Raw genomic sequence first — 24,560 nt, forward strand, 5'->3', positions numbered from 1 at the left:
AATTGCCTAAAAAAAAGGGAAAAAAATGAGCGGGATGGTTTCAGAAAAACCTGAGAAGATTTAGATGAACTGATGCAAAGTGAAGTAAGCAGAACCAGGAGATCATTGTCATGTAACTACACTGTGCCTCAGTTTGTTGTTTGGTCGTTTCAGTCATGTCCTACTCTTCATGACCCCATTTGGGGTTTCCTGGGCAAAGAAACAGGTGAGGAAACTGAGGCAAACAAGGTTAAGTGACTTGCTCAAGGTCACACAGCTAGTAAGTACATGAGGCTAGATTTGAACTCAGGAAGATGTCTTCCTGACTCCAGGCCCAGCAACCTATCTACTGCACCACCTGGCTGCCCATGTGCTTCAATTTACTCATGCATTAAAACAAAGGAGTTGAAACAGTTCCAAAGGACATGCTACCCACCTCCTGCTGGAGAGATGATGGACTTAAAACACATAATGAGACATACATTTTTGTACATAACGAGACATACATTCCCCCAATGTGGGAATCTGTTTCTTTAGACTATATTTGTTATGAGAGTTTTCTATTTCTTTTTTTTTCAATTGTTCAAATGGGAGGGAGTAGAAGGAAAAGAAATAAATATATTCATACATTGAAAAAAATTAAACAAAAAGAATTAAAAGTCAAAGAAACTAAGTGGCTTGACCTCAATAGCCTTTAAAGCCCCTTCTAACTTGAAACCATGATCCCATGAAGACCATTGACATTGCTATTAAATTCAATTCTTTTTGTCAACAATTCCTAAATTTAAAATTAAATGAAGCCATCATAAAATCACATGGGTGTCACTTGTGGTCTTTTTGTACCCAATGATCTAGGTGTGTTTGGCATTATCAAAAGGAGGTGGGGAGGGCTTTCCCCAATAGATAACAAGTCAAAGGATATAAATAAGCAATGATCAAAAGAAAAATTATAAACTACAAACAAATATATGAAAGAATGTTCCAAATCACTAATAAGAGTAATGCAAGTCAATACACCCCTGAGGTTTTGCCTCATATCCAGCAACTGAGCAAAGAGAAGCAAAGGATAGGAAGAGTAAGTGTTGGTGAGGCTGTGGAAAGACAAACACACAAAAGCAGGTGGACCATTTGGGAAAGCAATTTGGAATTAAATAAAAACTAAAATGTCTGTTGCCTTTGACCCTTTGATTCAACTACTAAGCATGTACCCTAAGGAGATCACTGACAAAAACAAAGCCTTCTGTATACACCAACATACTTATAGAAGCATGTTGCTATGCTGTAAGAAAACAATGAGCGTAATGAATGTAGAGAAGCATAGAAAGATATATGAACAGATACGAAGTGAGAAAGCAGAAGCAGGAAAATGACATTCACAATGACTACAATAATGTAAACAGAAAGAAAACCCACAAAATTATCCAAGTTGAATATTATGAAATAATAAAGCATTAGAATAATTAAATTTAATAAATAAAAGAATAAATAAAAGAACAATAAAAAATAAACTTGGATCCAAAGAAGAAACATAAAAAGACACCTCTAGATCATCCTTTGCAGAGGTAAGGAAGGGAGGTCTATGGATACGGAACATTGTATATACCATGAGTTTTTTTGTTGTGTGGATTGGTTTTGTGTAATCATTTTTCTTTTCCACTTTAAAAAAAATTCTTTGTCATAAAATATGGTTCTCTGGGAGGAAGAAGGAAGAGACAAAGGAGGAAATCATAGGGATATACACAAAAGATCAGTAAAATCTATTAAAAAGGGAGCAGGATAGTTTCTGCTATAGAATTAGGCTTTTCTTGTATCAATGCTTCAATTTTTTTGGCAAACAAGTCCTATATTTGAATACTGCATAAATTCACAATGAAATCTGCTTAGAAGTGAGAATTCACCTCTGTTCTGTACAAAGGTGGGAAGGGGAGCCCCTGTGGGTGTGGAACGCTGCATATGATATCAAATGTGATTGCCATGTTGTTGATTAGTTTTACCGAACTTTTTCTGTCTCCTTTTTTGTTCTTTGTTTTGAGGACTGAAAGTCTGGGAGGGAAGTAGAAGAGATATATTGGGAAATTAAAGTGATTTAAAAACAATAAAAATCAAAATTTTAAAATTTGCTTATGCAATTTTTTTTACATTTGTCCAGTTTAATTTGTCCAATTTAGTCCTGCCTTGTTAAAGGCTAAGGGTTTAAGATGAGTTTCCACCCTTAGTTTTGTATATTTATTTAAAAAGATCTAAACAGAAAGAAAGAATCTGCTTAGAGGTAAAAGACTTTTTCTCCCCTAGGTTGACAAAGGCAAACCTCACACCACCCTAGTGAAGTCTGAGTAATTCCAGAGGTGGTGGTGGTTGTGGAGGAGGAGGAAGATGAGGAGGAGGAGAAGGAAGAAGAAGAAGAAGAAGAAGAAGTAGAAGAAGAAGAAGAAGAAGAAGAAGAAGAAGAAGAAGGAGAAGAAGAAGAAAGTATTTAATAGTAGCAGTATTAAATTAAATCATAGTAGCAGTAGTAAATTCCTCCACTAAGTATTTTTTTCTTTCTGCTTGCCTTTGAGTGGAGGTACAGAATCAGTTCTGCTTTGTGTTATCACTAGTCTCTCTACCATGCATGGTATAAGAGCTCATGTCCTGTCTGACCACAGAGTGGTTATGCCTGAGAATTTTTATAATTCTCAATGTATGTGTCATACTGAGGAAAGCATTCTATAAGATGACTAAGATTCTGCTGAATCCTGCCATTCCCATGCAGGAGACAGAGTGGGCAGAGACCTTTGGGCCATTTAGCTCTCAATGCCACAGTGGTAGGAAATCCTCAGTAAAATAAGAATTTTCTCCTTACACTCAGAGCTATAACTAGAATGGATTGAATAGGCCTTTGTCCAGCAGCACCAACATGGGAGAGGAGCATTTTCTGGGGAAGGATATACTTCTTGACTGGCCCACACCTCACCTCATGGTCTTCTACCCACCATTAGCAATGGACTTGGCCCTTTTCTCTTGGGCACAGCTTCCCCACCCAAGCCCTCGTGAGTAAGGGCTGGACTCTCTGGGGTCAGCTGTACCGGTCTCCTTGTACCAGTATCAGCCTCTCTGTGTTGCTGCTGCTGCAGAGGCCCTGCCCAGGGGCCAGGATTTGCCCCAGCTGCCAGGATTCCTAGTTCTGGGTCTGTTTACACTGTCAGGATCAATTTCCCTCACCTTTTTTTCTTCACAGACTGTCATGCAGGGGACCTGTTTACCCTTCATTTCGGAGGAAGTCAAAGCCAAGGTTAGAGTGAACAACACCACTGAATAGTTGAGTCTTGGACAAGCTTTCTTCATCTATCTAATGAGGATAATAATGCTGGCTCCCCCCAGGTCTTTATGGGAATCACCTGAAATAATGTATGTCTAAGTGCTTTGGAATCTCAAGGCAAAGTGTAAATTAGCTATTATCATTATTAGGGGAAAAGCCCCATAGGTAATGTCCCAGGAATCTCCCCTTATCCTGCCAGCCTTTGTTCCCAGAAATGGCTCTCTTAGGTTGAGGTTTCTTTATCAGACGAGGAATGAAAGACGTTAGTCATAGACCATGCCTCAGCACAGAGATGAGGCCAGGGCCGTTAGAATAAGCCTGAGAGAAACACAGCATTGTAAACTCAGTGAACACCTACTGTAGGTACCTGACTGATACAGCCTTGTGTTATACCATGTGGTATAGCAGAGAGACTGGAGATTCAGGAGACCTGGATTCTAGTCCTGGCCCTAGACCTAACCAGGTGACCTTGGACAAGTCACTCCTCTCCTCTAGGTTTCATTGTCCTACTCTGTAAAAAGAGAAGTTTGGGTTAGAAAATCTCTAAGGCAGAGGTGCCCATGACCCATAGCACTCTAGAGTGAAGCCAGAACCAGATTAAAATGTAATTAAGAAATACTTAACCAAATAAATAAATAAAAATATAGTAGATAACATAAAGTTTTAAAACTAAGCCAACATGTGACCTACAGGGCTTCTCATATACAGATTAGTGATCCCCATTTCTATTTGAGTTTGATGACACTGATCTAAGGTCTCTCCCACCACTAACATCCTGTGTTGCTCAAGGTTCCTTCTAGCTCTGATATTCTACGTTCTGAATTTAACTGAGCTTTCACCCAAGCCTAGGGTGTATTGCGGAAAGAGATGTGACTCTGGATGGTAGAGAGAATGCTGAGCATGATGTGACAAGGAGTACTTGTAGGAAGCACTTACTTCAGTTTGTAGAAGAAACTTGGGAGACACACGTGGTTCCAGAGACTATTTGGGAAAGACGCATGGAGTGAGAAGCAGCAGACATGTAGGAGAAGCTCGATTCTCAACGTGTCTTCCTAGAGACTGCTAGAATAGATCTTCATAGGTGAGAGATCTCTTGTTTTGAGCTGAAATCTCATCTTACTCCAAGCTAAAGAGCTCATTCATTCTTACATAGGTATATTCTAATCTGTATAATCTCTCCAGCCTCTTTACTTGGATAAATGTGTTTACTGGCTATTTGATATCTGTGACAGTTTTTTGTGTGACCAGGATTTGGTGGGAAGGAACTCAGCTAGCAAGTATAAGCTCAAGGCAACCTTCTCCCTTAGATTTTTTTTTTAAATTTCCCCCACTTACATGTAAAAATAATCATAACATTTTAAAAAAGTTTTAAGTTTCAAATTCTATCCTTCCCCCTTTTCTGAGACTATAAGCAATCTGATACTAACTTCTCCCTTTAGGAGCTATGTGTATCCCTTCACTGCTGAGGAATGATAATATAATGGAAAGAGCACCAGACTGAAAGAGTAGACAACCCCATAATAGTAGTGTGGTCTTACCAAGGGGGCAGCTTTTCTTCTAAACCAGACTTGTATCCCAAGACTGCCAGTATTTGAGGGGGAAGATTGATGTAATCCTATCCCTCTTGGAAAGAGACAAGGGAAGGAACAAGGATTCAGCCATAATCTTCTTGCTCCCTTCAAGGTGGGAAATCCCTACCTCCCTTGGAGAAAAGTAGCACGGATTTAAGACACATCAATTTGTGAGCCATGTCTATACATTGGGACAATCCATGTGGCCGTATCTGTTCTTCATGGGGACACACTTAACTTACATAAAGCTCCTCCTGGCTCTGATATTCTACATTCTAAAGCCTTTTCCATTTTTGATGTTCTCTGTTCTAAAGTCCACCCTGGTTCTGATATGCTATGGTTCTACATATGAAGATTATCTTTATGCCCTACTATCATCAGTCAGGTGTGACCCAGCAATAATACCCTACCCTTTGACCTACCACTAACATAATGTTGTTGTTGTTCAGTCACGTCCAACTCTTTGTGACCTTGTCACCCAGTGATACTGGCCTCCTTGCTGTTCCTCACACAAAACTGTCCATCTCTAGACTCTGTACATTTTCACTGGCTGGCCCCCATGCCTGGAACTTTCCCTCTGCACATCTCCACCTCCAGGCTTTTCTTCAAAGCCCAGCTAGAACCTACCTTCCACAGGAAGCCTTTCCTGATTTCCCTGTAATTCCAGTGCCTCCTGTCTATTGATTATCTCAAATGTATCCTGTCTAAAGCTTGTTTTTACAGAATTGTTTACATGTTGTCTCCTCCATTAGACTATGAGCTCCCTGAGAGCTGAGGCTCCTTTTGTATGGCTAGTGCCTAGCACAGTGTTGGCATATAGTAGGTGCTTAATAAATGTTCACTGAGTGACTGACATATGTGATGCCATCACCCACAAGGCTGGGAATGATTTCCTTGCACATAATCCATCTATGGCTATAATGCCCAACTTGGAGTCAGGAAAACCTGGGTTTTAATCAGAGATTGGCTAGAACCAGTACCCAAAAGACAATTGTTAAATTTTCAATGGAAGCATTTACACCTCAGAAATCAGCAAATACTACAAATTAGGCTTGATTTATTGCTCTGTTCATTGTTTAGACATAAGAAAGTCATGAAGGAAGTATTAATACTGCAGATTCAACTTAAAAGTGTGATGTGGGGGCAGCTAGGTGGCACAGTATATGAAGCACCAAACCTGGAATCAAGAGGACCCAGGTTTAAATCTGACCTCAGTGTGTGTGACCTTGGGCAAGTCACTTAACCCCAACTGCCTAAAAAAAAAAGTCTGATGTGCATGTTTGTTTTTTTCTGCTTCAGACACTTGAAAGCCACATGGCCCCAGGCAAGGCACAACCTCTCTGGGACTCAGTTTCTTCCTCTATAAAGGGCTGAGGACTGGACTCAAATGACTTTGAGGGTCCTTTGCAGTCTATCATCCTGAAAGGCTCAGGAAATGGAAATGACTTATCTAAGATCACATGAGTGGTAAGTAGCACATTTCAATCTACGTCATCAGATATCAAAATACAGTAAGTACTCTTTCCACTCTACATCATTTCCCTTGCATTTTTAAAAAGCTTGTTTTTTCCCCCTTAGTATATAATTGGTCTTTTAATTTTATATCACCTTTATTTCCAAATAGGGCCTTCCCTGCTCCCCAGGAAGCCATTCTTTGTTGTTGTTGTTTTATCTGAACACTCTAAATTTCTTCTATATCAAATTAGTAAAAATTTGGCTCAGAGAACTCTGATGAAGGTAGAGTGTTGTTTTCTATTTTTAACATTTTTTTAATTTTGAGTTCCAAATTCTTTCCTTCCCCCTCCCCATCCATTGAAAAGGCAAGCCAAATAATATCAATTATACACGTAGAATCATACAAAACATATTTCCATGTTAGCTATGTTGGAAAAAAAACAAAGCAAGAAAAATATAAAGTGAAAAAAGTCTGCTTCAGTCTGCATTCAAAGTTCATCAGCTCTCTTATCTGGAGGTAGATAGCATTTTTCATCATGGGTCCTTTGGAATTGTCTTGGATCATTGTTTTGATCCGAGTAGCTAAATCTTTTACAGTTAATCGTTGTACAATATTGCTGTTACTATGTACAATGTTCTTCTGGTTCTACTCACTTCACTTCGTGTCAGTTCATAGAAGTCTTCCTAGGTTTTTCTGAAACTGTCCCCCTTGTCATTTCTTATATGTTGTTGTTCAGTCCTGTCAGACTCTTTATGACCCCATTTGAGGTTTTCCACTGGAGTGGATTGCCATTTCCTTCTCCAGCTCATTTTACAGATGAGAAAACTGAGGCAAACAGGGATAAGTGACTTTTCCAGAGTCACACAGCTAGTATCTGAAGGGCTGCGGAAGATGACTCCAGGCTGGGTACTCTATCCACTGTGCCACTTAGCTGTCATTTCTTATAGAATAATAATATTCCATCACATTCATAAACCCCTCAATTTCCAATCCTTTGCCACTGCAAAAAGAGCTACTATAAATTTTTTTTTGGTACATATGTAGGTGCTTTCCCTTTTCTTTGCTCTCTTTGGAATACAGACCTAGTAGTGTTATTTTTGCTGGGTCAAAGGCTAGGTGGCACAGTGGATAGAGCACTGGGCCTGGAGTCAGGAAGACCTGAGTTCAAAACTACTCTCTGACAGTTACTAGCTATGTGACTGTGGACAAATTACTTAACCTCTCTTTAGCTCACTTTCCTCATCTGTAAAATGGGGATAGCAATAGCACCTACCTCCTAGGGTTGTTGTGAGGATTAAATGAGACAATAATTACAAAGCACTTAGCATAGTTCCTGGCACATAGTAGGTGCTATATAAATGTTAAATATTATCACTATTATTATTAGATGGAGAGAGAAAAAAATATTCAGTATAACTAAACTCCTCCACCATGTCTGATAGTACATGTTACATTCTACACCCCCTAGTCTTCTCCACCTCTGTGATAAAGGGAAGAACAAATATTTTGTCATGTCCAAGACTTAGTTATTCATCACAGAGTATTTAGTTTCATTTAAAAATTTTTCATATTCTATTTTCATATAAGCATGTATATATATTAAAAGTCCATTTTCAACTCACTTTCACTTTTCCTTTTTTGTGTGTGTGAGCAGGGGTGATCTTAGAACAACCTTAGCTCAGGCCAAAATTTTCCCTTTCATAGACATTTTTCTCTGAGACAGCTCCCTCTCTCCCAGCAATCACTGTTTGTACCCTAAGAATTGGGAGAGGTGCTTTACAAGATCTAATTTAGGGAATGGCTCCTTTCTTGGACTATCATTCCTCCCTCAAACATATTCACCCTCTCTGCACTTCTGGGTAATGCTTTAAATTCTTTTAACAAGAGACTAAGTCTTTCTGTAAATTAGAGTTAAGACTTTAGGGCCTAATGTCTCAAAGATGGGTCAGTGCCCCATTAGGGAACTCTCCTAGGTGAAGTCTTTTGCTAGGATTCCAATAGTAAGAAATTCTTAGTGTGATTTACAAACCTTAAAATGAAAATACCCCAGGGAGAGGAAAATCACTTCAGGTGAAAATGATACATCATACAACTTTTCCTTGGAACAAGTTTAAAATGAAGAAGGGTAGAGGGTCTGAATGATAGGGGGCTGGCAGGCTCAAGATCAAGGAGCCTTCCTTCGCTGATTTGACTCTGACTTCCTCTTAGCTCCCTAACCTTGGATATGGCCCTCCACCCAGGACAGCCAAATACAGAGTGACCAACCCAGGACTCCTTTGCCCTCTGGGATACAAAAAGACTCCAAGGACATCCCCTCTCCCCCAGACTCTACCCTGTCTTATACTTTGCTTGTTGTCTACAGATGAATTTGCTGTGACTGATAATAATGTTATATATTCCATCAAGAGGAAATGAGTGGGGGCATCTAGGTGGTGCAGTGGATAGAGCACTGGCCCTGAAGTCAGGAGGACCTAAGTTCAAATCCGGCCACAGACACATAATACTCACTAGCTGTGTGATTCTGGGCAAGTCACTTAACCCCAATTGCCTTCACTGGAAGAAAAAAAAAAGGCAATGAGTGACAGTGGAAAGAGAGCTAAATTTGATGCCAGGGACCCAGGCTTGAATACTCCCTGTGTGACCTCAGGCATATATCATGTAACTTCTGTGGGCCTCAGTTTTTCAAATTTAAAATGGGGAAGGGGACTTCTGAAGTCTTCTAGTTCCATATCTGTGACCTCATTGTACCTTATTGTAGTCTGGGATTATTCTCCCAACTCAGGCTCACATTGGCCAGATTCTATTGCCCTTTCAGGGCTCTAGTGTTAATGCTGAGGAGCTGAGAGATTATAGTTCACAAGCTCCCTCTCCCACTTTGCTTCTCTTCCTAATTATAGATGGATATCAATTAGGCCATCAGACTCAATCAGCTTTGAGATGTGAGTATTTAAATAGTAGTAAAGCTGGTACAAGACATCTCTGCCAAACCCTCCCATCAGTATATACAGAGGGTAGAGAATACATGTAGCAAAAGGTTACTTCTTAGTTCCTAGAAGGCCCTTGGCTGGAGTCTCTAATCTGCTCCTCCTGGGTATGGTGTGGACTTTCTATAGGGCTCCTTAGAGAGCCTAGAATCTGCCTTTCCTCATCAAGCCCAGTCTATCCTCAGCCCCTAATGCAGACACTACCAGCAGCCATTGCTGGCCTGGGGATATTACTAAGATGTCCATGAAAAGTCCAAGTCTTCCCATCCTCTGAAGTTCCCAAAGGCATCCTTCACCCACAGCTTGGAGGCAGGGAGAGGAGGCTGAGCCCCAGGCCAAGCTCTTCCCCTCTTCTGGAAGCAATTCCTCCTTAGGGACTTGGCTGAAAAGCCTTTACTGGCTAAGCTTCAAGTTGAATCACTAGGGTCTGAAGTGGTGTGCTGTTTTATACAAAACCCACAAGAAGTACTTGAGTCTCTTCAACCAATGCTAGCACTTCCTCTGTGGTGTCACTCCAATTCATCCAATGGCTTTCAAGGACTTAGAAATAGACTTTTCATTGTTCTCACCCCATAGAGGTGTCAGGGTTTGACGTTTTGCTATTTACAGTAAGAGGTAATTGATTAATTAACTCGGTGGATTTTATACTTTCTTATATTATGATTCTTGGACTAGCCAGAGTCCAAGGTCCCTTCTAGCTCCAAATCTGTGATCCCACAAGGCTAGGCTTGGAGTCAGGAAGACCTGAGTTCGAGTTTTGCCTTCAGCTCTTACTGGCTGTATAATCCAGGGTTAACTTCTTAATGCCCCCAGTCATCCCTTTTAAATTATTGATATCTTTTGTTTTCATATTAACATCATTTATCAATATATCCTTCCTCCCTCCTCAGCCCAGCAAGTCATGCCTTGTAACAGAGAATAAAGAAAGAAAGGTGGGGGGTGGGGAGACACAGTTTGTTGTTTTTTTTTTCAGCCAGAGACAAGGTTTATTAAAGATCTGCCGTATTGGCCAGACTTTTAAGGAATCTGAACATTTGTGACCTATTGGCTATGTTCTTAAGGAATCTGAGCACCTTAATGGAGACAAGGTGGACCTTGTATACTGAAAGACTGTGGGAGAGATCTAGGAAGGATCTTGATGGGAGTGACTGGGAGGTTGAGAGTGGGGTCTTGATAGGGTCAAGGGTGGAAAGTAGCCAGGGGCCATGGGGAGGTAATAGACAATGGAAGGCTGGGCTAGGTTAAGGGTAACTGAGAATTGGGAGATTGGGCCTAGGTGATAATGAAAGGCCAGTTGATAGGATTATAGCCTCAGGCGAATGCCAGAGACCTCGTTGATCAAGTGGGAGAATTCAAGGAGAATCTCTCAGACAAATGGGACCCAAATTCTTTTGGGTGTAAAGAGTGAAGGTCTTGGCTTCTAAAACTTCTTCCTGCTGGCAAGGGGCACAGAGCTGTATCTGCCTCTCTGGGTCCCATTCAAGGGGTCAGACTTTAGGTCCAGTGGGCTAGAAAACCTTGGACTCAGTCAGAGGTTGGTAGCAATCTTCTGGAATTTGATGGTTCAGACCCTGGAGGAGACAAACCTTCCAGTCTTGGCTGAAGAAGAGCTTGAGATTAGGCAGTTCTTCCCGGTCAGGGAACATTGAGGTCTAGAGGTTTGAGGGTGCTGGGACCCCAAAATATCAAGGGCAAGAGACACAGGTCCTGCCTGAAAGAATTCTACCAAAGCCTTCTTTCAGCCAGAGATAAGATTTGTTAAAGATCTGCCACATTGGCCAGACTCTGAAGGAATCTGAACATTTGTGAGCTATTGGCTAGGTTCTTAAGGAATCTGAGCTAGGGAAGCAGTTTAGTAAAATTAACCAACACATCAACTAACTCTGACAGTTTATCCCAAGCATTTCATGAAGACTCTTAAGTTACTGATGAATTGAATTGCCAATCTGCATTGGTGGAGAGAGTTTCCATCCTGGGAGTCCCTCAGATGGATGACATCCTTTTTGTTGTTCAATTGTTTTCAATTGTCTGTGACCCCATTTGTGGTTTTCTTTTCAAAGACACTGGATTGGTTTGCCATTTCCTTCTCCAGCTCATTTTACAGATGAAGAACTGAGGCAAACAAGTTAAGTGACTTGCTCAGGGTCACATGGTTAGTACATGTCTGAGGCCAGATTTGAACTCAGGAAGATGAGTCTTCCTAATTTTAAGCCCAGTGTTCTATCCACTGTGCCACTAGTATGGATATCTCTCTATGTCATTTAACTGGTGGGTTTGGGTGGAATGCTGTGGGTGTTCACTCTGGAAACTATACATAATACCAATATTCTTCTCCCTTCTGTCAGAAAGGATCTCCTGAAGTAAGCAGAACCAGGAGAATGTTGTACACAGTAACAGCCACACTGTGCAATGACTAACTTTGATAGACTTAGCTCTCCTCAGCAATGCAAGAATCTAAGACATCTCTGAAAATTTCATGATGGAAAATGCTATCCACAGCCAGAGAAAGAACTATGGAGTTTGAATGCAGATCGAAGCATACTATTTGCTCTTTTTTTCCTTCTGTTTTGTTTTGTTTCTTCTTTCTTGTGGTTCCTCCTATTGGTTCTAACTCTTCTTTACAACATGACTCATGTGAAAACATGTTTAATAGGAATGTATATGTAGAGCCTATATCAGGTTGCATGCCATTTTGGGGAGGGAGGTGGGGAGGGAGGGTGAGAAAATTTAAAATTCAAAAGCTTATGGAAGTGAATGTTGAAAGGTAAAAGTAAATTTAAAAAAAAGAAATGAAGAAACAAAAAGAAAAAGAAAGGAACTCCTATTCAGGCCTTCCATCTTGGCACAGAGCAGACTGTATTTGCCCACATTGTCATTCAATTCTGCTTTGTTGGTTGGTGATCACACTGAGTACCACACTGCCAGCTGTATGCCACACAAACTCTGTGCACATTTCGATGCAGTGTGACAGCAGGACTGTGTTTGGAAGAAGCCATTCTTGGGAGACTATAGGCATGTGATGTAAGCACAAAGAAAAGAGTTTAAGGGAAATAACGTCACCTGAAAAACCATTTATGAACCATAACGAACAAGCAAGTGCACTGATACACTATTGGTGGAACTGCATATTAGTGCCAACACCGTGGAACACAACAGCAATATGTCGTAAGTCATGAAACTAATCAGCCCCTTTTAACCTGATGATTTTGCTACTACAACCTGATCCTAAAAGCATTACAAAAGGGGGAGGGAAAGTTCCCCATCTGTACAACAAGATTCACAGCTGTTCAGTTTGCAGTAACAAAGAATTAGAAGCAACCAATTCAAGGACTGAAGAATGTGGGATAAATTGTGATGTGTTAATGGAAGAGAAGCAGCCTTGATATAGTGAATAGATAGAATACTGGGCTTATAGAGCAGATAGGATCAAGTCCTGCCAACCTCTCTCAGCCTCAGGAAATGCTCTAGGCGTGACTTACTCAGGACTTTGTAGAAAAGGTTGGAATCAGTAACAACAACAATAATAGCTAAGATTTATACAGCACCTACTATGTGCCAGGCACTGAGCTAAGCACTTAAAAAATATCTCATTTGATCCCTACAATAATCCTAGGAGGTAGGTGCTATTATGATCCCCATTCTGCAGATAAGGAAACTGAGGTAGAGGTTAAATGACTTGCCAACGTCACACAACTATTGTTTGAAGCCAAATTTGAACTCAGGTCTTCCTGACTTCAGCCCTAACATTCTATCCATTGTGCCATCAGGCTGGCCCCACTGACAAAAGGAGGTCCTTATGCTGATGAAATTATAGATCCTTCATGTTTTAATGCAGTAGAAGCTTCTGGTGTTAAAAATGATGAGTATGAAACATGCAAGGTAGTATGGAAGGACTTTCTTATGAGGATATGAGCTCCTTGAGGGAGGAGACTGATTTACTTTTGTCTCTGCATCTCCAGTGATTATAGCATAGTACCTGGAAGTTAAGTGCTTAATAAATGCTCATAGACTGATCAATCCACACAAAAGAATGCAGAGTGAAATCAACAGAACTGTAATTACACTACTATGTGTGTGTATGTGTTCACATAATACATGTACATTAGAGCTGATAAATCAAGAGACAGAGATACATAAAGAGATAGAGATAGAGGATGGATGGATAAAGAGAAAGAGATAGAGAAACAGAAAAAGGGATAGATGGATGGATGGATGGACAAATGGATGAAAGATGCATGGATGGATAGATAGATAGATAATGTTGGGAAAGGAATTAGACCTGTGATTTCATTGGCATAAGGGGTAAAACCCTCTACCTTCACAGTCCAGTATCTCCTCCATCCCTAACCTCCACTCTCAAATCTCCAATTGCCTCTTGTACTTCTCAGACTGTATGTCCCATGGATATTTGAAATTCAACACGTCCAGAACTCACCTTGTTATCTTTTCCCCAAGCTCTCCCCTCTTTCTAACTTTGCTATCACTGTTCTTTCAAGGGTACCACTATCATCCCAGGCCCTCAGGCTCATAACCCACATGTCATCCTTCCAAGTTTTATTGATTTTTACCTTTGTGATATCTCCTACATATGTCCCCCTTCGCTCCTCTGACACTGCCACCATCTGGTGCAAGCCCCCATCACCTTCACCTGGACTGGTCACTTTCTCTCAAGTCCCTTTCTCCTCCAGGTCATCCTCCACTCAACTGTCAAATCGATCTTCCTGAAGCATCATGTCATCCACACCCCCATTCATTGAACTCCAGTGGTTCCCTATTACTTCCATGATCCACTATAAAAATCATCAATTTGGCTTTTAAAGCCCTTGACAGTCTGGACACTTCCTTCCTTTCCACTCTTATTGTACCTTACTCCCTTCCACCTCTACTGCAGCCCACTGACATGGGGCTTCTGGCTGTTTTTCACCCTCCATCTCCCAGTTTGGTGCATTTTCCTGGGCACTCCCCCATGTTCAGAGTGCCCTCTGCCTCCTAGCTTTCCCAGGCTGCTTCCAAGTCTCAGTGGGAAGTGCTCCTCTTCTAAGAAGTCTTTCTGCATCCCCCTTGGTGGGAGTGGTAAGGCTGGTACCTTCCCTCTGAGCTTATTTCCAATCTATGCCACATACATCTTGTTTGCATGTATCACCTCCATTCGATTGTGAGCTCCTTGAGGGCAGGGATTGTGTTTTCATAATTCTTTGTATCCCCAGATTCTAGCCTAGTGCCTGGCACACAGTAGGTACTTGACAAATATTTGCTGACTTCTCTGTAACTTAAATTCTTATAGAGTTGTCTCAGGCAATGAGAGGATGAATGACTTCTCTGAGAGTACATAGCTGATATGAATCAGAGCAGGACTCAAGCCAGGTTTTCCTGACTCCCAGGCCAGCTCTCTATTACTCTTTCTCTTCCTCTTACCTTCTCTCCCACTCCCACTCATTCATCTCCCGCTTCCCTCCTCCATCTTTCTCTTTCTCCATCTCAGTTGCCCCCAAGTCCTTGGGGGCAGTCATATTAAAGAAAAGAAAAGAAAAAGAAAGAAAGAAAGAAGGAAAACAAACCAAAGGTGGAGGAACTGTTGGCAGAGCTGGAAGAGGACTTAGCAAAGCACGTTCGGTGCTTTGTTGACTGTTTGTTCATTTCTTTGGTCTTGCCCTGTTAACTAGGACTTCAGGGTAAGATTCTCTCTGTCTCTCTGTCTCTGTCTCTCTCTTTCCCCAGCTTTCTCTGTCTCTGTCTCTTCTTTCTTTCTGTCTCTCCCAGTCTGGGTCTCTTGATGTGGAATGAAAATGCAGGTCCTTATTCACCTGTGATACAAAGAAGGAGGCATTGACTTGCATGTGGCTATGAGGTGGGTGTTCTCTATAGTTACTTGTGTAATTGTGATGTATTTATAGCCCCCAAGTGCTTCGCTGTTATTTCTGGGTTGTTCACATTTTCTCACCCCCGTATTTTTCCCTCAGAGGCAGGGTTCTTAACATTCCATCCTTAATGGCCCAGAGCTTCTGTTAGAGGGAGGCCAATTCATTTGGGTAGAGGCCCAGGTTATAGATGGACCCTCTTCCTGATCAGAGTTCCAGGACACCTTCAAGCCATAAAACCATAGATTTAGATCTGGAAGGAACCCCAGAGGCCATTGAGTCCAGCCTCCCTCATTTTACAGATGAGGAAACTGAGGCCCAGGAAAGATTAAATGATTTGCTCAAGTCACACAAGTAGTAAGTAGAAGGATTTGAATTCAGGTCCTCTGACTCTGGAGGCATTGCATTTCCTGCTATATTCCAACTCAAAGTGCATGGTATGTTGAAAGCAGGTCGGGAGGGTCAGCCAAGTACAGTCAGGATCAAATATTAAAAGCCATGGTTTCTCCCTCATTGAAGAATATGTACTGGGGGCAAGCCGAGTGGGTTTAATAGGGGGTGTCTGGAATAGAGGCAGAGAGGGGGGAGGGTGTTTTTTAAACAAATGCATCCTCCCAGAGGAGGCTTGGCAGAGAGAGAATTTGTTTTGCACCATTGCCCACAGCTGTAGCCAGCACGGTCTTATGACTTTTATTTGGTGCTTCTAAGATATTTTGATTTTCCTTAAATTACATGTTTAATTCAAAATTTTTTGGGGGGGGAGGAAGGAGGGTCAAATCCTATTCCTACCCCATCTTTTAATCCTACAATCCTCTTCCCATGTAGGCAGAAAACGCTAGACCACCAAGCAAGTATCTAATAGTGTATCTCCCTTTTTCCTAATGCAGCTTGGAAGATGAATCTGGTTGCTTCAGGCTATTAAGAATCTCTCCCCCTCCCTCTCCCTCTCATCCCCACTAGCTAATCTCTGATAGAATTTGCCGTTTGCTCATCAGAAAACAATTCCAGTTTCTGGGGCTTGTTATGAAAAAAGACTTCTTCTGCTTCTGTCCCCAGCGGGACAGATTCAACTCTCCTTGACTTGTGTGTGTGTAATAAATATGATCTGGAAAAAGACAGATGAAAGAGAGGGGGTGGGGGTGGGGGCAGGGCTGAGTGATGGGGGCTGAGTGCATCCACATTCTTAGCGCTGGCGCACACACACTCACAAACACCCTTTTAGGACAATGTGTTAGTTATTAGTGGGCCATTTCCTTGTTGTTCCCTGAAATGCATAAATGCTTTAAAGAGATGTGATACTAGGTAGACAAAGGCAGGAATCTAGGGCTTCTGGGATAGGGGGAGAGGAGGCACATGTCTTTGTTCAGCAGTTGTGGCCTTTGTGAAACTGAAACAGCAGAGGATCAGGACTGGGTGGGTCAATCTGGTGACCCCTTCCCCCTCCACTCTTTGTAGAGGTGGACAACTGTGGGCGTGCAATGCTGTCTAAGTCTGACTCGATTCGCATGTTAGTTTTACTGACCTGCCTCCTCTTCCCCCTTTATCCTTTGTTAGAAGGGATTCTTCTCTGGGTTGGGGAGTGTTGAAGAAGATATGCCGGGAAATGAAGGTGATATAAAAATAAAAGAGACCATATTTTTAAAAGAATGGATCCACTGTCTTTTCGATGTGGCTCTTCTTTCATCGATAAAGATCCTAACCATCTACCCAGTAAGCTTGGTATGTGGGGTGTTGTTTTGTTTTGTTTTGTTTTTACCACCAGACTTGTGTTTTATTGGTACAGGGACTCCCAGTAAAGAAAATCCCTCCACCATCTTAGAGAATTGCCTGAGTTACTGAGAAGGTAAATGACTCTCAACCCAGAGTCATATAGCCAGTACATATTAGGACTTGAACCCATGTTTTCCTGATTTTGAGACCCTCTCTCTCCACTACAGCCTCTCCACTCCATAATTATTCATTGAATAATCAGCAATGCTTCACTTTTCTGTAGCATTCTATTCAAAAAAACATCTTGTCTTTAGCATCTTACGGTTTCCTGACTGTATACCTGGGAGATCAATGCAAGTGGTCATTAACTCTATTTGCCTGATAAGGAATCTGGGGCTAGGACAGGTGGAATGCCCTACAGGGCCACACCATTAGGAAATGGCAGAGCTGGGACTCAAGCCAATGTCACCTGACTCTAAGTCAAGGCCTGAAGATGATAGGATTTGCCCATCATCCCAGGGTTAAGGGATAGAGCTGGTTCTGCAACCGAGGTCTGTTGATTCCAAACCCATAACTCTTCTCCCTCTGTTTTGTACCCAACGCCACGCTGGGCATTATGGGAAGTGACATTAAGTATAAGACACAAGTATAATCCCTGAAGGAGTTTGTAATCTAGTGGAGGAAATAAGTCATGCAGAAATGAAAGCATCAAACAACAGTATAGGCTGTTTGATCTTGGGATAGTTACAACCTCTCTAGACCTCAGTTTGCACCTCTGTCAAATGGGGTTGGATTTGATCATCTCTAATATTCTATGATCTTAAGTGTTGGAGGTGGGGAGAGACAGACACAAACAGAGACAGCAACAAAGAGAAAGTGATCAAAGTTGGCCAACAGGTATTTACTCATGTTTTCTACGTTCCAAGTAGGACAGCTAGGTGGCGCCATAGTGCATAGAGCACTGGACCTGGAGTCCAGAAGACTCATCTTCACCAGTTCAAATCCTGCCTTGGACACTTTCTACGTAAGTCACTTAACCCTGTTTGTCTCAGTTCCTCATCTGTAAAATGAGCTAGAGAAGGAAATGGCAAACCGCTTCAGTATCTTTGCTAAGAAAACCCCAAACAACAACAATAACAACAACAAATGTTCTAGGTACCTAGCTAAGTGCTGGGGATACAAAGAAAAGCAGAAGATTGGTCCCCAACCTCAAGAGTTGACAGTCTAATGGGGGTAGATAACATGCAAACAACTGTATCTATACAAGCTATATGCAGAGTAGATGGAAGATGATCCCAGAGCAGCTGGGGGAGAAGCAGGGAAGGTCTTCCGGAGAAGGTGGGATGTGAGGGAAGCCAGGAGGCTGAGGTGAGGAGGGAGGGCATATCAGGCATGAGAGAAAGCCAGTGACTTAGAATAATAAGGGAAACTCCTCAGAGAAGGATTTAGAGGGTCCCTTAGGTCTTCAAGCATCCTTCAAGGCTTGGGTTAGGGAAGCATTGGGAAGCAGAGTGGTTAGGGTTGGAGGCGGTGGAAATAACATGAGTAAAGGGCTGAGAAGAACTGAACTTCTTTCTCAGGTTGGGTGTCTTTGTCCACCGTACTGGGGTGATTTTTTATGTAGGGATAGCAGCAAGAGTTTGCACGTAAATAAGTTCTGAGCTTGATGAAGAGCTCTATGTAGGTGACCTCATAGCAAGACACATAGACCAGGGTGGGGCCTTGCCAGCCCTTATTTCAATAGGCGGAGACTCAGTCCAGGTCAACTGTCAATCTAATACTTCACACCATATTAGTTCAAGGTTCAGGATCAGAGATTTAAAACTGGAAGCAATTAATGTTAGAGTCATCTAATCCAACCCCTTCATTTTACAGATGAGGAAGATGAGGCCCAGAGACACGAAGTCCTCCAAGTTATACAGGTAGCCAATGGCAGAGCTGGAATTTGAACCCGGGTCCACATATACCATCAGCAGCTCATTGACAACAAAAGTGCTTTCTCCAAAAGGAGGCAGGGAGTACAGGTGTTAGTATCCCATTTTATGGGGGGTGGGAGGGAATCAGAGAGCTAAGATTCAGAGTGAAGTATTGCCTATTGTTGTATAGCCTGCAAAGGTCAAAGCCAGGAATTATACCTTGCTGCCTCAACAAAGGCAACATGGATCTAAGACATTTTCCTTGAGCCAGAGCTGGAAGAGCCCTCAAGGGCCCTCTAGTCTAACCCTCTTATTTTTCAGATGAGGAAACTGAGGCTTAAAATGGTTACATGACTCAGGATCAGAGGACCATTGACTCATAGAGCTAGAAAGGACCTCAGAGGCCATCTACCCCAGCCTCCTTGTTTGAGAAGATAGGAAACTGAGGCTCAGGCAAGTGAAGTGACTTATAGTATAATGGCCCTAAAGCTGGAAGGTACCTCAGAGACTATCTAATCCAACCCCCTCATTTCACAGATGAGAAAACTGAGGCTCACGGTGGGAGAAGGGGGCAGGGAGAATGACTTACTTTTGAGGTCACATAGGTAATAAAGGCATCTAGGTGGTTCAGTGGATAAGAGTGGTGGGCCTGGAATCAAGAAGACTCATCTTTCTGAGTTCAAATCTGGCCTCAGACTTTTACTAGCTGTGTGACCCTGGGTAAGTCACTCAACCTTGTTTGCCTCATCTGTAAAATGAGCTGGAGAAGGTAATGGCAAACCGCTCCAGGAACTTCACCAAGAAAACAGCAAATGCAGTCACGAAGAGTCAGTCTGACGTGACTGAACAACAGTGTAGGTAATAAGGGGCAGAGCTGGGATTTGAAAGTGCCATATTCGTCACTTTTATCAATAAGTATTTATCATATTCGTCCATATTTATCAGTATTTCTGCTACGCCAAGCTGCCTGTCAAGATGAATACAGGGAGTTATTTATTTCGAAGCTTGGGAGATATGTGCGTGTGTCGAGGCAGGGGTGGGGTGGGGGGGAGGTGTCAGGAGTGGGTGAATAGCTCAATGCAAGTTCTCTAAGACTGTGGAAAATAGTGTTATGGGGCTCCCCCTGCTGGACCCAAAATGAAACATGCCCCCTGCCTGAGATGTGCTACTGAAGAAAGCCTAGTAGAGCATTTAGGAAGGGCAAGGCGGAAAGTGCCAGGTAAAAGACAGTATCAATCCTCTGGTGTCTCTCCCAAAGGGCAGATGGTGAGTCCAGAAGGACTTGAACCCAAGATTTCTGGCCAGCTGGGAAGTCCCTTTGGAAGGCCTATCTTGATCATTGATATTCTTTACTCTTTTCAAGTATGGAATTCCCAGATTAAGTCAGTAGCCTGGCTAACTCCTCTCATTTCTAATTCTGATTTCACCACCCACCCACTATGTCATCCTGACCAAGCCACTATGTTTCTCTCTGCCTCAGTTTCTCTTTTAAACCTTTTGTGAAGAATCGCCAGTAAGAATAACCCTATAACAAGCCAATTTCTTAACTTTTTTTTTAAGAGAAAGAAGTAGAAAAAGAAACAGAAAAAGAAATAGGGTAGCTAGGTGGCTCAGTGCTCTAGAATCAAGAAGAGCAGAGTTAAAATCTGGCCTCAAACACTTACTGTGTGACCCATGGCAAGTAAGTTAACCCTGTTTGCCTCACTTTCCTCATACATAAAATGAGCTGGAAAAGGAAATGGCAAGCCACTTCAGTGTCTTTGCCAAGAAAACCCCAAATGGGGTCATGAAGAGTTGGACATGACTGAAAAATGACTGAACAAAATGAGCTGGAGAAGAAATGGCAAACCACTCCATTATCTTTGCAAAAAAAAACCCCCCCAAAAACAAAAAAACCAAAAACCTACCAAATGGGTTCATGAAGAGTCAGACATTATTGAAATGACTGAGCAAAAGAAATATGATCTGTTGCTTTTCTAATTTTTTATGCCGTGATCTTCAATATTCATTTCACACATACACTTCAGATTGATTGTGGAAGATGGTGGAAGATGTTCAACTAAACCTCTAATTTTCCTAGCATTTCTTATCAAATAGGGAGTTTTTTTTCCCTAAGCAATTTATGTATATCAGGTCCTGGGTTACTGAGATCAACTATTTCTGAATCTTCCTTGTCTAGTCTATTCATTGAGCAAGATTCTTTTCCAATTCTTATTCAGTACGAAACAGTTTTGATGATTGCTGATTTCTAATGTAGTTTGAAGTCTGGAACTGCTATTTTCCCTTCATTCCTACCTTTTTTCATTGTTTCATTTGATATTCTAGATCCTTTGTTCCTGCAAATGAATTTTAAAAATCATTTTGTCTAGCTTGGTAAAGTATTCCTTTGATACCTTGATTGATATAGCATGAAGTCTATATGGTAACTTCAGTAAGTATTTTCATTTTTTACTATATTGGCCTGGCCCAGCAACAAGCAGTAAATATTCCTTCAGCTATTTGAGCTGTTCTCTTATCTTCAAGGATTATTTTCTAGTGTTATCTATAAAGGGATTGAGTATGCTTTGGGAGATTAACTCCCATACATTTTATGCATCTGTAATTAATTTTGAATGGATCTTATCACCTCCTAGGTTTTATTATGATATAAAAAAGCTGATTTTTTTTGTGGATAAACTTTGCAATCTTCAACATTACTTTAGCTATTGTCTCAGTTTCTTTGTTTCTTTCTTTTTCTTCTCCTTTCATTCCTTTCTCTCCCTTCCTTTTTTCTTTCTTTCTCTCTTTTCCTTCCTTCCTTTTTTCTTTTTTCTCCCCCTCCCTTCCTTCTTCTCTTTTCCTTCCTTCTTCCCATTCTCTCTCTTCCTTTCTTTCTTCTTTCTTTCTATTTTCCATCCATCCTTCCTTTTTCCATCCCACAGGATATAATTTGAGGATTAAAAAGGAGGGGGTAACACCCCTAAACTAATCTTTTAAAGACACTACTAATTGTAAATGCCAAATCAAAAGTTAGGCACATTCATTCCACTCTGGCTTTTCATTTCATCCCATCAGCTAATTAAAAGCTGCAATTTAGACAATAATGACCTAACTGTCTGGATTTTGAAATCAAACACAAACCCAACACTAAAACATTGGATGGGATAAAAGCTAATGGATCCAGGAGCAGTGCAGGCTCCTGCTGGGTCTGGCCTGGCCTCCTTCCAGGGACAGCCCCGCCATATTTGATTAGTGGCACTCATTCTCCGAGCAGTTTGGAGCAAACTCACTACAGGGGTGATAAGTGAGCAATTTATGAGGCTAAGTGGTTTTTTGGATCTGCTCCCACTGCTGATGGAGCAGGATTTAATATTTATTCCGTGTTCCCCTGCCACCATCACCACACCATGCCCTTGCTCATTGTCACTGGTCAGTCCTTTCTTCTCCCAGACCCTGCTCCTTGTTCATGGGAAAGTCACTTCTGAAGTAACCAGCAAAAAGGCATCACAAAATGAAAAACATCAAAGAAGAAACCAAGGAGAAGAATACCCAGAGTGTCCATCTGCTTAGATGGCCAATGAAATAATAAACAATAGAAATAAGGCAGCTTTGTATCTGTCCCCTGCTCCCTCCCTTAGACAGGAACTGGGGCATCTGTGCCTGATTAAAAATAGTCCCATCACTCAAGAACCAGCCATGTATCGCACACAGTGCTAGGATGCCCTTATCTTGCTAACCTTTCACGTCCCAGCCTTCTTCTTTCTCACACTTGCCAGAAGGCTAGTAACTATTTTTCTAGTGCTCTATTGGGTAGAAGTACTGGGGGAATGAATCACATCTTATTTTAATTCGTTTCTCCTTCAGCACTTAGGACAGGGCTTTCTACACCACTGGCCCTTGATAAATGGTTGCTTATGACAGATTAGTAATGGGCTGTTTATAGAAGCTAAGGATTTATGGGGAGAGATGTGTAACATTCAGAGACTAGTAGTATAACATGGTGTAGCAGAGTGATGGATAGGTAATCAGAGGCCCTGCATTCAAATCCCCACTTCAGATACTAGCTATTTACTTCACCTGGGCTGAATTACTTCATCTTCCTGGGATTCTGTTTCCTCCTCTCTCTGATAAGATAATTGGACTAAGTAACCTCAAAGGCTCTCCCTTACAGCTTTTAATGTCTAAGGTCATAGGTTTCAAGTTAAAAGGGACCTTAGAAGCCATGTAATCCAAATCCCCACATTTTACAGATGAGGAAACTGAACCCCAGAAAGATGAAGTGATTTGTCCAAAGTCATGTGGGTAGTAGCAGAACCAAGATTTGAACCCAGTCCTTATGATTACAAAAACAATGTTCTTTCCATTGTATCATGATGCTTCTTGGAAAGAGGCTTAGATATGACCCGGTCTACTATAACTCCTAAAACTAAGACCAAGAGAGATGAAGTGACTTACCCAAATAATTGTCAGAGCTGGGATTTGAACACAGGACCTCTGACTCTAAATCTGGCATTCTTTCTACTAAATCACACTTTAAAAAAACCATTTTATTAATTTTTCTTATGTCTCTAAGATTTCCCCTTGTTTCATTAGCCCTCTCCTTCTCTCCCTCTCAGAGAGTCATCCCTTAAAAATGATCAAATATGGTAACATATATACGTACTCTGTAAATCTTAAAGTTGGTAAGTAAATGCTAGCTATTATTTTTAATAGGATTTTTAAAAAAAGAAAACAAAGAAAAGAAATTTTCAGCAGCTATTACTGTTAACAGGATTTTTAAAAAAGAAAATGAAGAAGAGAAAATTTCAGCAAAACCAATCAGTACATTGACAAAAATTTTGACAATATATGCAGCGTTCCACATTGATGGACCCATTACCTCTGCAAAGTAACTGCACTGCCTTTGAAGGGAAAATCAAGGCCTCCCCTAAAAGCATCCTATAGTGATTGTTGGAGAGAGACTTTGTGCCAGGAATGGGGTCAACAACCTTTTAGAGGGGGTATAGCCAGTTTTCAATTATTTGCTGCCTCTCTAGGAGATGGGAGAAGGGGACTGACTGCCCGCAAGTCACACCCTTTGCACCAGCCACCCTTAGCCCAATTCCAGAAGCTCTACAGCATGAAGCCATTCATCTAAAGAGATATGACCAGCCTCAGGAAGCCACTGGTGGTATTAGTGAGCTTTCCCCAGCTAAACCTGAGTGCTTTCTGTGTCAAGGTAGGATGAAAAGTGACTTAGAAGTACCTCTCCTTACAGGGGTGTTCTTCAAAGCAATGAAGTCCTCTTTGGGGGTGATCTTCAGCTGTTGGCAGACCCTGAAGGTTCCCAGCAGAGATACTAACAGACACAATTTTGTAGGCTCCCTTACCAAGAATCAAGAGACTTAAATTCTTCTATTAGCTCCACCATCACTTAGCTAGGAACAAATGATTCCCACTTCTGTAGGTTCTAGTCTCTGACTGCAGTTCATCAGTTGTATGGTCATAGGCTGGTCCCAGGATTCCAGAATTTCAGAGGGAATGGAGGGCTCAGAGTAACTCAGAGGCCATTTGGAGAAGCAGAAAAATAGAAGAGGCACTTTACAGTTGACAAAAGGCTTTTCCCATACTATCCCCACCCTTTGTGAGGTAAGGAGTACAAGTGTTAATATATCCATTATAGAGGTGAGGACACTGAGGCTTAAAAGGGGGCCATCACTTGATAAAGTTCACATGGGTAGATGTTTTGACTCAAGTCAGTGTTCTTCCCTCTGCAGTACGTTGGTGTAACTATTTGGGAATTCAGTATCAACACATCTGTAAATTGAGA

The 24,560-nt window shown here is 41.6% G+C and overlaps 1 long non-coding RNA gene across 4 annotated transcripts in view; it reads left to right on the forward strand.

Annotated features, from left to right (window-relative positions):
• The window catches only part of LOC110222153 (uncharacterized), a 47,433-nt gene that overhangs the window by 4,077 nt on the left and 18,796 nt on the right, over positions 1–24,560 (forward strand). For 2 of the 4 annotated variants that reach the window (XR_013486817.1, XR_002328292.2), the window contains exons 2-7: positions 2,272–4,358; positions 6,148–6,315; positions 11,634–12,453; positions 16,701–16,865; positions 17,786–17,880; positions 18,732–18,882. This is a non-coding gene — a long non-coding RNA (uncharacterized LOC110222153). Of the gene's footprint in view, positions 1–2,271; positions 4,359–6,147; positions 6,316–11,633; positions 12,454–16,700; positions 16,866–17,782; positions 17,881–18,731; positions 18,883–24,560 lie in introns of all 4 variants that reach the window. The other 2 variants (XR_013486818.1, XR_013486819.1) reach the window with 2 other exon arrangements.

This window comes from Phascolarctos cinereus, unplaced genomic scaffold (assembly GCF_003287225.1).
Source record: "Phascolarctos cinereus isolate Bilbo 61053 unplaced genomic scaffold, phaCin_HiC Scaffold_5;HRSCAF=322, whole genome shotgun sequence".
NCBI lineage: Eukaryota > Metazoa > Chordata > Mammalia > Diprotodontia > Phascolarctidae > Phascolarctos > Phascolarctos cinereus.